Genomic DNA, 11,245 nt, shown 5'->3' with positions numbered 1-11,245 from the left:
CTGGACCTGGCAATCAGAGGCCCTGACATACCACACTGGCCCTATACACCAGTAAGAAGGCATTAAGCCAGGACTCCAGGGTCCTGCAGTCAGAGACCCCGGGACCTAGTTCCTGCCCACAGCAGGTCATCGCTAGCCCCAGGACCAGTTTTGCCCATCAGTGGGTAGGCAACAGCCCTAGTACACCCTGGACCACAGCCCCAACCAAAAGTGGCCCAAAACACCAACTCCTGGGCCACTCCAGGGCCCTGAAGCCAGCAAACCCAAGAACCAGCTCCACCCACCAGCAGGCAGACAACAGCAACCACAGTAACTCCCACCTTTCAGTCTGCCATACGCGGAAAAAGGCCACCCACCAGCAGGCCCACACCAGCACCAGGAGCCACTGAGTTCCAGCAAAGTGTACCAGAAAGTAGACACCAGGTCTGGAACACTTTGGAGCTCTCAGCCAGCAGCTCTGGAATCTGGCCCCACATAACAGTGTGTGGACACCCGCTATGGGACATCTAGGACCCCACCGCCAGCCATGTTAGGAACTGTCCCCAGCCAACAGTGAACTGTGACCAGCTCTGGGACCCCAGGGCCCTGCAGCTAGAGACCCAGGAACAGAAACAGATCTCTACACACTAGTGAGCTGGCACTAGCCCCAGGACACCCTGGACCCCAAACTCGTCAATGGCAGAACAAACCAGCCTTACGATACCTTGGCCTCTCAGCCAGCTGCCTCCAGAAACGGCCACACTCACCAGCGGGACAAGCAAAGGTTTGGGATACCTAAGACCCCGTAGCTAGCCCTACGAAACAATTGGCCTACGCTAGATCTGGGATTTCCAAGCTTGCACCTATTCACAAGAGAAACAGGCTCAAAAAACCCTCAGGGACACAGAGCCAGCAGTACCATGACCCCACCGCACTCATAAGTGACTGGCACACTCCACCCAAAGCAGTGCCTGGCAAGCAGTCAGACCGGAGGCTAGCTAGCCCTATGAGACCATGCTTCACATATGGGGCATCCCTAGAGCATATAGCTCTGGTGACCAGAGGGGAGTGCACCGCAGAGATGCATGGGATGTCTCCTACAAAAGGCCATTCTTCCAAGATTGGTAGATGTAATCAACCTACTAAACACATAGGATTAAAAACGCAAATTAGACAAAATGATGTGACAGAGGAATATGTTCAAAACAAAGGAGCAAGTAAAACCCCCAAAGAAGCACTAAGTGAAGTGGAGGTAGGCACTCTACTTGAGAAAGCATTCAGGGTAGGGATCATAAACCGGATCAAAAAACTCAGGGCAAGATCGGATGCACAGGGAAAGGAGTTACAAGTTTTTAACAGAGAATTGAAACTCTAAGACAAGAAACTCTAAAATTCTTAGAGGAAAACAGGCAGAATATTCTATGACATAAATCACAGCAAGATTCTCTATGACACACCACTTCAAGTAATGGAAATAAAAATAAACAGTGGCATCTAACTAAACTTAAAAGATTTAGCACAGTAAAGGAAATGATAAACAAGGTGAAAATACAACCCTCAGAACAGGAGACAATAACAGCAAATTGAACAACTGACAAGGAAGTAATCTTCAAAAGATAACAAGCATCTCATGAAGCTCAACAGCAGAAAAACAGGAAACCCAATCAAAGACTCGGCAAAATGTCTAAATAAACATTCATGCAAAGAAGACACAGAAGGCTAATAAACAGATGAAAGATGCTCAACATCACTCATTATAGAGACGTGTAAATCAAAACTATAATGAGGTATCACCTCACACCAGTCAGAGTGGTCATCATCAAAAAGTTACAAACAATAAATGCTGGAGGGGATGTGGAGGAAAGGGAACCCTCCTGCACTGTTGGTGGGAATGTACATTGATACAGTCAGTATGGAGAACAGTATGGAGAGTACTTAAAAAAAAAAAAAAAACCAACGAATTAGGAATAAAACTACCACGAGACCCAGCAATCCAGCTACTGGGCATATACCATAAGGGAACCATAATGGAAAAAGACGCATGAATGGATAAAGAAGTTGTGGTACATATATACAATCGAATGTTACTCAGCCGGAAAAAGGAATGCATTTGAGTCAGTTCTATTGAGGTGGATGAGCCTAGAGCCTATTATACAGAATGAAGTAAGTCAGAAAGAGAAAAACAAATATCGGATATTAATGCATACACATGGAATCTAGAAAGATGGTACTGATGAACATAGTTGCAGGGATGAAATGGAGACACAGACATAGAGAACAGATTTGTGGACACAGTGGGGGAAGGAGTGGGTGGAACAAATGGAGAGAGTAGCATTGAAACACATACATTACCTTATATAAAACAGATAGCCAGTGGGAATTTGTTGTCTGACACAGGGAGCTCAAACCTGGTGCTCTGTGACAACCCAGATGGGTGGGATGGGGTGGGAGCTGGGACGGAGGTTCAAGAGGAGGGTACAAAAAACAGAGGAAAGGGACATATATATAGCTATGGCTGATTCCTGTTGATATATGTCAGAAACCAACATAATATCTTAAAGCACTTATCCTCCAGTTAAAAATAATCAATAAAATAGTTTAAAGAAAACCAAAAATAAAAAATCTATAGGAGAACCAAACCGAGCTGAAGAGTACAATAAGTGAAATGAAAAATACACTTCAATGGAAGGTGAGATGATACAGAGGGATGGATCAATAAGCTGGGAGACAGAATAGTGGAAATCACTGAAGCTGAACAGAAAAAAGAAAGAATAAACAGAGATGAGGATGGTTTCAGAGACCTCTGGGACCACATCAAGTATAGAAACATTTGAATTCTATGGTCCCAGGAGGAGAAGAAAGAGAAAAGGGGCAGAGAATACATTTGAAGACATACTAGCTAAACACTTTGCTAACCTGGGAAAAGAAATGGGCATCCTGGAACATAGAGTCCCAAGCAAAAAGAAGACCACACCAAGACACATTGTAATTAGAGTGGCAAAAATTAAAGCTAAAGTGGGGATATTAAAAGCAGCAAGGGAGAAGCAACAAGTTACAAACAAGGGACTTTTCGGCAGAAACTCTGCATGCCAGAAGGGAGTGGCATGATATATTTAAAATAATAAAGAGAAAAACCTACAACCAAGAAGATACTACTGGTAATCTGTCATTTCTTCAAATCTGTCATCCAGATTTGAAGGAGATCAACAGTTTTACAGACAGGCAAAAGCTAAGAGTTCAGCATCATCAAACCAGCTTTACAGGAAATGTTAAGGGAATTTCTCCAAGCAAAAAAGAAAAGACACAATTGATTCATATCAATGTATGACAAAACCCACTGAAAAAATTAAAAAAATTTAAAAAAATAATTAAAAAGATTAAAAAATAAAATAAAAAGAAAAAAAAAGAAATATGAAAATGATGAAAGGAGTAAGTTCACTGATAAAGGCAAATATACAGTTTACAAAGCTGTATCAGTGACTTACAAAGCTAGTGGGAAGGTTAAAAGACAAAAGTTGTAAAATCATCTATATCGACAATAGGTAGTCAATGGATTGTTGTTGTTGTTTATTCGCTAAGTCATGTCTGACTCTTTGAGATCCCATGGACTGTAACCTGCCAGGCTCCTTTGTCCATGGGATTCTCCAGGCAAGAATAGTGGAGTGGGTTGCCATTTCCTTCTCCAGGGGATCTTCCCGAACTGGGGATCGAACTCACGTCTCCAGCACTAAGCCACCAGGGAGACACCTTAGTTAAGGAATATACAGGGGGAGAAAAAGGGAAAATATGATTCCTTTGAGCAGTATTTTTGTTTTTGCATGCGTACCATACTGTTTTGATGACTGTACCTTTGCAGTATAGTCTGAAGTCCAGGAGCCTGATTCCTCCAGCTCCATTTTTCTCACTCAGGATTGCTCTGGCTATTCATGGTCTTTTGTGTCTGCATAGAATCTTTCGGAATTTTTGATCTAGTTCTGTGAAAAATACCATTGGTAATTTGATAAGGATTCAACTGCATCAGTAGGTTGCATTGGGTTGTATAGTCATTCTGCCAATATTGATTCTTCCAATCCAAGTGATCTCAGAGAGGCAGCAGTGAGCTGTGGCTTTAAGTTTGCCCCTTTGAAAAATGCATTTCTCAAGGAGGCAAAATCTGTAAAAAAATTAAAAAAAACAAAAAACCAGGTACAGAGTTAATTATTAGAGACACAGAGACAACACGTAGGAGAGCACACAGAGAAACAGTTTGTTTAGTTAAGACAGAGAAGGCAATGATACACACTTGGAGAGAAAAGGTGTGGGCATCTGTCCTACTGAGGAGCAGTGCAGTAAGGGGCAGTTAAGTCATGTTTATAGGACAGTCCTTTTGGGTCTTTGTTTACGTTTGGCCAGTTAACTTGTTTCTTTTCTCACACCTGACCTGTCCTAGGACCCTCCCCAACATGCATGAGCAACTCTATTCCCAGATGCATGCCAGCCCGGAGACCTATGAGGGAGACGTTGCATCACTTATTATGGGGTGGGGCCCCTTTATTTTTGACCCCCAAGGAGCCTTTCTGCCCATGTGCAGTGTCTCTCCTGCCCTGAGAATGGGACATATGTGACCTCTTGATCTTTTACTCAAACAGAGAGTAGCCCCTCTGTCTCTGCCAGAGCTGTTATCTTAAAGTATCCTCAGGAGACAAAGACTAACTATTTACCCAGTTACTCTTATTCATTCTATTTTAATGTGCAAGCTGGAGGCTGACTGTAAATACCTGGACTCAGGCCCACTTGCCTCCTTCCTTAGGAAATGTAAAGCAGAGCCTAGTTGTAAATGCTTGGCCTCACAAGAATATGATATTTCTTTCCTTCTGTTTACATCATCATCTACATCTCTCATTAGGATGTTATCGATTAGGATCTTTATCCCTTCCCTACCTCTGCCTTTCCTTTTTGGTATTCATAAGTTTTGAAAGTCTGTTTCCATTTTGTTAATAAATTCATTTGTACAATTTTTTTAGGTTCCACTTGTACGGGACATTTGTCTTTCTCTTTCTGACTTTCTTCACTCAGTATGGCAATCACTACATCCATCCATGTTGCCCCAGGTGGCATTATTTCATTCTTTTTATGGTAAAGTACTATTCTGCTGTATATATGTACCACATATTTTTATCCATTCCTCTGTTGATGGATATTTAGGTAGCTACCGTGTCTTGGCAGTTGTAAATAGTGCTGCAATCAACATTGGGGTGCATGTATCTTATAGATTTGTGAGTACAGCTCTTTGGTCTCCTTAGGTTTATTCCTTGGCATTTTATTCTTTTTGATGTGATGGTAAAGGGGATTATTTATATAATTTCTCTTTCTGAAATTTCATTGTTAGCATGTAAAAATGCAAGAGAGGTGTGATAGGGAGGGAGAATCTTCCCTGGAGTTGGACAGGCAGCAGAACCAGGCAGGATGGGGCCTAAGGATCTCAAAGGCTGAAGGGGAAAGGCAACAGGAGTGCACTGAATGAGGCCAGGCTTCTGCATTCCTCCTACCCCCCTGGGGCCCAGATGGATTTCTTTAACCTATGCCTCAGGCCCTGCCACAGATTTCCCACTGGAAGTGGAAGGCTTGGGTCTGAGCCAAGGCCTATGATGTCTATGTTTCCAGCAACATTATAGTGAGGTAGTTGGCCTGAACTCTGTGCTCAGAGGAGGGAAGGGAGCCTGGTAAAAAGTGAACGAGGGGTTGTGTTCACGCCCTCGCACCTCTACTTCCATGAGCTTCTCCACTTCCTCACCCTGGTGACAACAGACCTGGGCCCCTGTCTGCCCAAGGGTGGTGATGATGCTGGTGCTGGACTTCTCCCCGGGCACAACTTACCTACATGTCTTTGTGGGCAGAGACCTCAGGTGGAAGTTCTCTGCCAAAATTACTCACTCGAACAGAGACCTACTAACCACACTTGCCATAGAGCATGATGGGCCCATTTCCACTCAAGGGTATGGAGAGGCTCAGGCTGAAGGCGAGGGTGGTCAGCTGGCTAGGGCAGGGAGGATGTGAAAACACAAAGGACTCCACCATCCATCTCTAGCTGCAGGGTGCAGTCTGACCCAGGTTGGCACCAAACAGATGTGTATCCTGACCTCTAGTCCAGAGACTAGCCTGTCTCCTGAGTTCCCTGAACTTCCCTCCTGCTCCCTAGCTCACTGCTTCCAGTCTTCATGCCCAAGCCCCTTATTGAATCCAAAGAAGGAAAAGGGAAACTATTGGTGCCTGAGTCTCAGGGGTGAGATCTAAAGAGGAGAGGAGGACTGAGTGCAGGTTCCAGCGTGCAAGGTGGCACTGGGGCAGGAGTGGATATGGTACAGGCAGTAGGGACTCCAATGAGAGGGCAGAGCCTGGGAAGGGAGAGATGAGGGCACTTGTGCCTGTTTCCACCTGCTGAACTATATGTGCACGCAAGGTCACCAATGGCAAGTCATGGGAGGGACCGAGGGTGCTCCAACAGGAAAAGAGAGTGGTCAGGGTTAAGTAGGACAATGAGTCCATTGCGGCAAGGAGGATGGGTTGCAGCTCTGTAAGAGGATCATGAGTTCCTTCCACCAGGGAGGCAGAGTGTCAGCAATGGATGGGAACCGGCAAATCCCAGAAGAGGGTGTTTAGAGAACTGGAAGAGGGCCTTTAGGGGAATGGGAGGATGTGCCAATGTGGCCAGACAAGGCCCTCAGTGAACCCAAACCAGGGGCACTCCACTGCCCAGCTTGCCTGGATGGGAGCAGAGCCTGACCCAGAGCCCCCAACACAGGATGCCAGAGGTACTTTTCTGCAGCAGGATCTGATATGGAGTGGCTCCCCACCAGGCCTTGCCCCACTCCCCCAAACCCTACCCCCAAGAGAGAGGACAGAACACAGAACATGAGAAGTCCTTTAATCAAAAACTGCTGTGAGACTGGGGCAGAGAGGGGGCAAATCAAGGGGCAGAGGATGCCCTGGTGGAGGCAGAACAAGAGGCAACACACTTGGCCACAGCTCGCCAGCCCTGGAGGTAACAGCTGCTCCTCTTGCAGAAAGAAGTTAGGCTCAACCTGTGAAACAGCAGACTCAAGGAACAGGCTCAAGGCAGAGCCAGCCCACAACTCTGCTCAACAATCAGGACTGTGGGAGGGGTATGTTGTGTGCAACACTCACTTCAAAGGATCTGGAACTTGTCAGCCAGGTGCTGCATGGCGGCTGCAACAGGGAGAGGCATAAGAAGGTGCTCCACACAGAGGGATATATAAGCCTGTCCCCTTGTCCCTGTTTGGAACCACCTAGCCCCAAACCTGAAACCCACCCCACTAGCCCCAAAGCAAAGAGCTCTGGGCCTGATCATTCCCCACCACCTGAGTTAAATGTGAAGCTATTTCCTAAATGAACCAAAATGTGCCAGCAGCTCTCAAGTTAAAAAATTGTCTCGCAAACAAGCAATCTAACAAGAACCCTAGATGCCACACCAAGCAGCAGTAAAAGGGAAAAATCAACATGGCATCTCTACAAGTCCTATCAGAAGGAGCTCTCTAGGACTCATCTCGCTGGCAGAGTGTGCACGTAGTCCACACAGTACTTTGCTTCTTGTCCGCACGCCCAGCTAAACATGCACCGCATGCTCCAAGGACAGGCTTGATACGTTCTCCTCCCCACAGGAATGCTGATCCCTACGAGGTCCCCTGCACCTGCAGCTCACCCCACCCCAAGTGCACATCCAGCTTCTGCACTAAGAACCTGCTGCTCTCTGTCCCTGGTTCCTGATACTGTATTGCTCTTTAAGGTCATCCATTTCTATCTGTAGCACCAGACACTAGGCCAGTAGACATGGGAGGAAGAGAGAAGGTTACATACACTGCCCTCCCATTGCCTCCTTTTTCTCCTCTCCAGGGCCATCCATACCAAAGCCAGATGTCTAGAATGGCAAGGGAAAGACTTTTCTCAGTGGACAGGAGGTGGGCTCCTTCTGAGGGGTGTGGGATGGGGACGAGGCGGGGAGGCCCACATATTTCAGTTGCACTTGGATCCAGATTCCACCATGAGGATTGGGTGTGCATTTCAGGAGCCAGAGGAAGCATTATCCGAGGACAGTCCAGCATTCCCGGTGGCTGCTGCTTCCTTTCCAGTCTTGGGCCATGGTCAGTTTGTTCCTGGTCACCTGAGAGGGAAAGGGCACACAATCCAGCTTCCCAGGCTCCTAGTGAGGTGGAAAGGGTCAACCAGACTCTAATGCGAGGTGAGGCAGCACCTCGATCTGCTGGCAACAAGCCTCCCCTGCTCTGCCTGGCAGGCTAGACCTTCTCTATGGGCCTGCCTCCCCTGTTCCCCAAGGGCAGCATTTTCACCACTGTGGTCCCCAAAGACTGTGGTTCTGGGTTCAAGCCTCTCAGAGCTGCAGCCACAGCCAGCACCTGGGAGAGCAATGTGGGTGAAGAGCACTTCACAGAAAAGGCTATTAGCCTGCAAGTTTACAGCCAGAGAAGCTGTTGGGGCACTGCCACCGATCACCTCTGCCAAACAAATCCCACACAGATGATGGGGCCAGGGCCAGCCCTGTTGACATCGTTTCCCATGGAAGAAGCTGCCTAGGAGCAAGGCTGAGCTCCCAGGAGAGAGAGAGAGAGAGAGGTTTCTGCTCTCACCCCCGGTTCCCTCCCCCCATATCAAAACCCAAGACACTCATCTGAGGGTTCAGGTCCTCTGGGCATGACTTCTCCCGGGTTCAGGGCCAAGGGCTCTGAGTTTCCTGGATCTTGGGGGTCTCTGATGTTGAGGTCATCACTGCTGAGTTCTCCAGGACGTGCCCATGGAGAAGATGGCCATGCCCAGTGAGTGGGCAGCTAAAACAAAGATTTTTTCACCAGTCTGGACTAATGATGTGTGTGTGTGTGTGTGTGTGTGTGTGTGTGTGTATGCATGTATGTGTGTACCAGTGCATTTATATGTCTGTGTCTGTGTGTGTGTGAGCAGGCGTGAGTTGGGACTGGGCTGAGGCAGGGGAATGGGAAGAGAATTGAAAGGCTGATCTCTTTAGCACTTTCTCCATCAGTCGGCCCCAGGCCAGCAGGCAGAGCTGAGTGGGGGACAACAGTGCAGCACTGAGAAAGCCCGGGCCCCTTGAAAGAAGGTTTGGGGAACAGCTAAGAAGTAGGATTCAGGAAAGTCATTCATCTAAACACTGACACTCTGTGAAGTTTTTAAGGTGTCCCCTTGACACAATTAAGCTACCAGCCATCCCTTCCTCTCTAGTCCCAGCCTCGCGGAGACTGGAAACAGCCCAAGGGTGGAAAACCGAGCCCAGCACACCCAAAGTGCTACTTTAACGTTTGTCCCTAGTAAAAGGACCCCAATCTGGCATCCTAATGACCCAGTGACCGAGGGGCACCCAATGACGACCCCTGAGGGACGGACAGAGGGAGCACGGGTGAAGATGTGTGTCCTGGGGAGGGTGGGAGGGAAAAGAGTCAGGAGAGAGGAGGGGCCTGGCCTACTCGCTTGGCCCTTTGTGACTGGGTCTCTATTTGGGTCGTTGTCTTCTCCCACCACCGCCATCGCTGACACGGACTCCTGTGCCCTCCTGGCCACAGATTTCGCCCCAGCATCCATGTGCTTGGACTCTTTGGTTCCCAAAGGGGCCAAGGGATATCACTTGGACCTTTCAAGCAGCGGAATGCCAGAGACTGGGGCAAGGGAGCCTGTTCCAAGGGAGTGGGCGAGGTTCGCTGATTCTAGGAAGGGAAGATTCTCCCCAGTGCAGGTTTGGAGATGCCCCCGAGGGATTTCTTCTCCTGGTCTCTCTTCTTCAAGGAGTGATGCATAGCAGGCTGCAGTAGCTGCCATACTGGTACTCCCTGGTAGCTCTGCAGGCAGCCACCCTTCCCCCAGAGCTCGCTCTGCATTTCTTAGGTGGGAAGATGTTCAGCTCTGCATTGCCCTGCCTGTCCTGCCTTTCCACAACCGAAGTGAATCCTCGCAGAACAGAGGACAGGAACGGGCCTGGCCGGTTAAGAAGGAGCTTCTCTCTGCCTTAGACAGTCAAGTGTCTGGGCATGTTCCTGGGACCCTTGAAGCTGTTGAGCTTGGCTTGGCCTCCGTCTTTGGGATAAATGCTCACCCTCATCAGCTCTATCTCACTGAACTCATCAGAGGACTCGGAGTCAGGCAGTAGCCCAAACGAGCCTTCCAAGGCAGGCGGCTGGTGATCCGCAGCCACATTTAACCTACTCTTTGTGCCTCTCTTAGGGTTCCCCTGGGCCCGGTCCGCCTGCACCCCACCGACCTGAAGAGGGCGGGCCAGAGCCAGCACCACTGCCCCACAACTCTGGGGACCGTGCCTCGATGGCTGGGACCCGTCTCGAGGTCGGCCCACAAGGAGGACACGTCGGTGATCGCATAGCTCTCCAAGGACAGGTATCTGTGGACGCCCAGTATGTCCAGGTCACTCAGTTGCCGCAGGATGGCTGCCACTGACTTGTCAGCCAGCTGCAGGGCCTCCCCTTTGTCGTCGGCCAGGGAATCAAGCCGGTCTTCGCAGCCCCACAGCACCAGCTCCCCCGCTTCCAGCACCTCCCACTCTGAGTTGAATCCCTCAGGGTTTGGGTACCCATCTCCAACCTCATCCTCCCTGCTTCACAGTGTCCTCACCTTGGAGCCCAGTCCAGGTCCCTGCGGGGCTGTGGAGTTGGCCTGAGGGACGCGGGTCTGTTTCCTGCCCTCTGGGCTGAAACCCACTCCCCAAACTGAGAACTCATCATCCGGGGAGCTCATGTAGCCATCTGGGTGGGCCCCGGACCTGGGGCAGTGATGATTTATCAACCGAGTTGTGGTGGCAGTGGTGGTGGCGGTCATGGAAGGTGAGGCCAGCGGTGTCTGGAGTGAGCGGTCAAGCACCACAGGCACCGCATGCACAAGATTGTGGCAAACTGCCCCAGGCTTTCAGCAAGCCTGGGATGCCCCAGCCATGGCCTCCTTATTGATCTGGTTCCTACCAACCAGAGTGCACCTTGTTTGCCTGGCCCCTCAAGGAGTAACCAATGGGGCCAAAGGCCTCCTCCAGTTTGCTGCCAGGCCCAAGGATCATCAGGGCAGTTGATGAGTTGGCAGATGACGGTGATGGTATTAGTACCTCTGTCAAGCCTCTCATCCCACCTCCTCCTGTCCTGCCTTCCCTTTCTGATTAGAGTCACAGCCTTGAGCCCTGACTCTGTACAAACTGGGTGGAGCGGGAGGCAGGAGGGTCCTGAGGGCCCTGGTCTCCTGGGAGGTG

General features: G+C 49.2%; 1 pseudogene; it reads right to left on the bottom strand.

Moving 5' to 3' along the window:
- Positions 1-7,144: 7,144 nt before the first annotated feature.
- LOC122435523 lies at positions 7,145-10,746 on the bottom strand (annotated as a pseudogene).
- Between the last annotated feature and the right edge of the window lie 499 nt (positions 10,747-11,245).

The sequence above is a fragment of the Cervus canadensis genome, chromosome X (genome assembly GCF_019320065.1).
Source record: "Cervus canadensis isolate Bull #8, Minnesota chromosome X, ASM1932006v1, whole genome shotgun sequence".
Lineage (NCBI taxonomy): Eukaryota > Metazoa > Chordata > Mammalia > Artiodactyla > Cervidae > Cervus > Cervus canadensis.
Note: the sequence above shows the minus strand (reverse complement) of the source record. Positions and strands in the feature narration are given on the sequence as shown.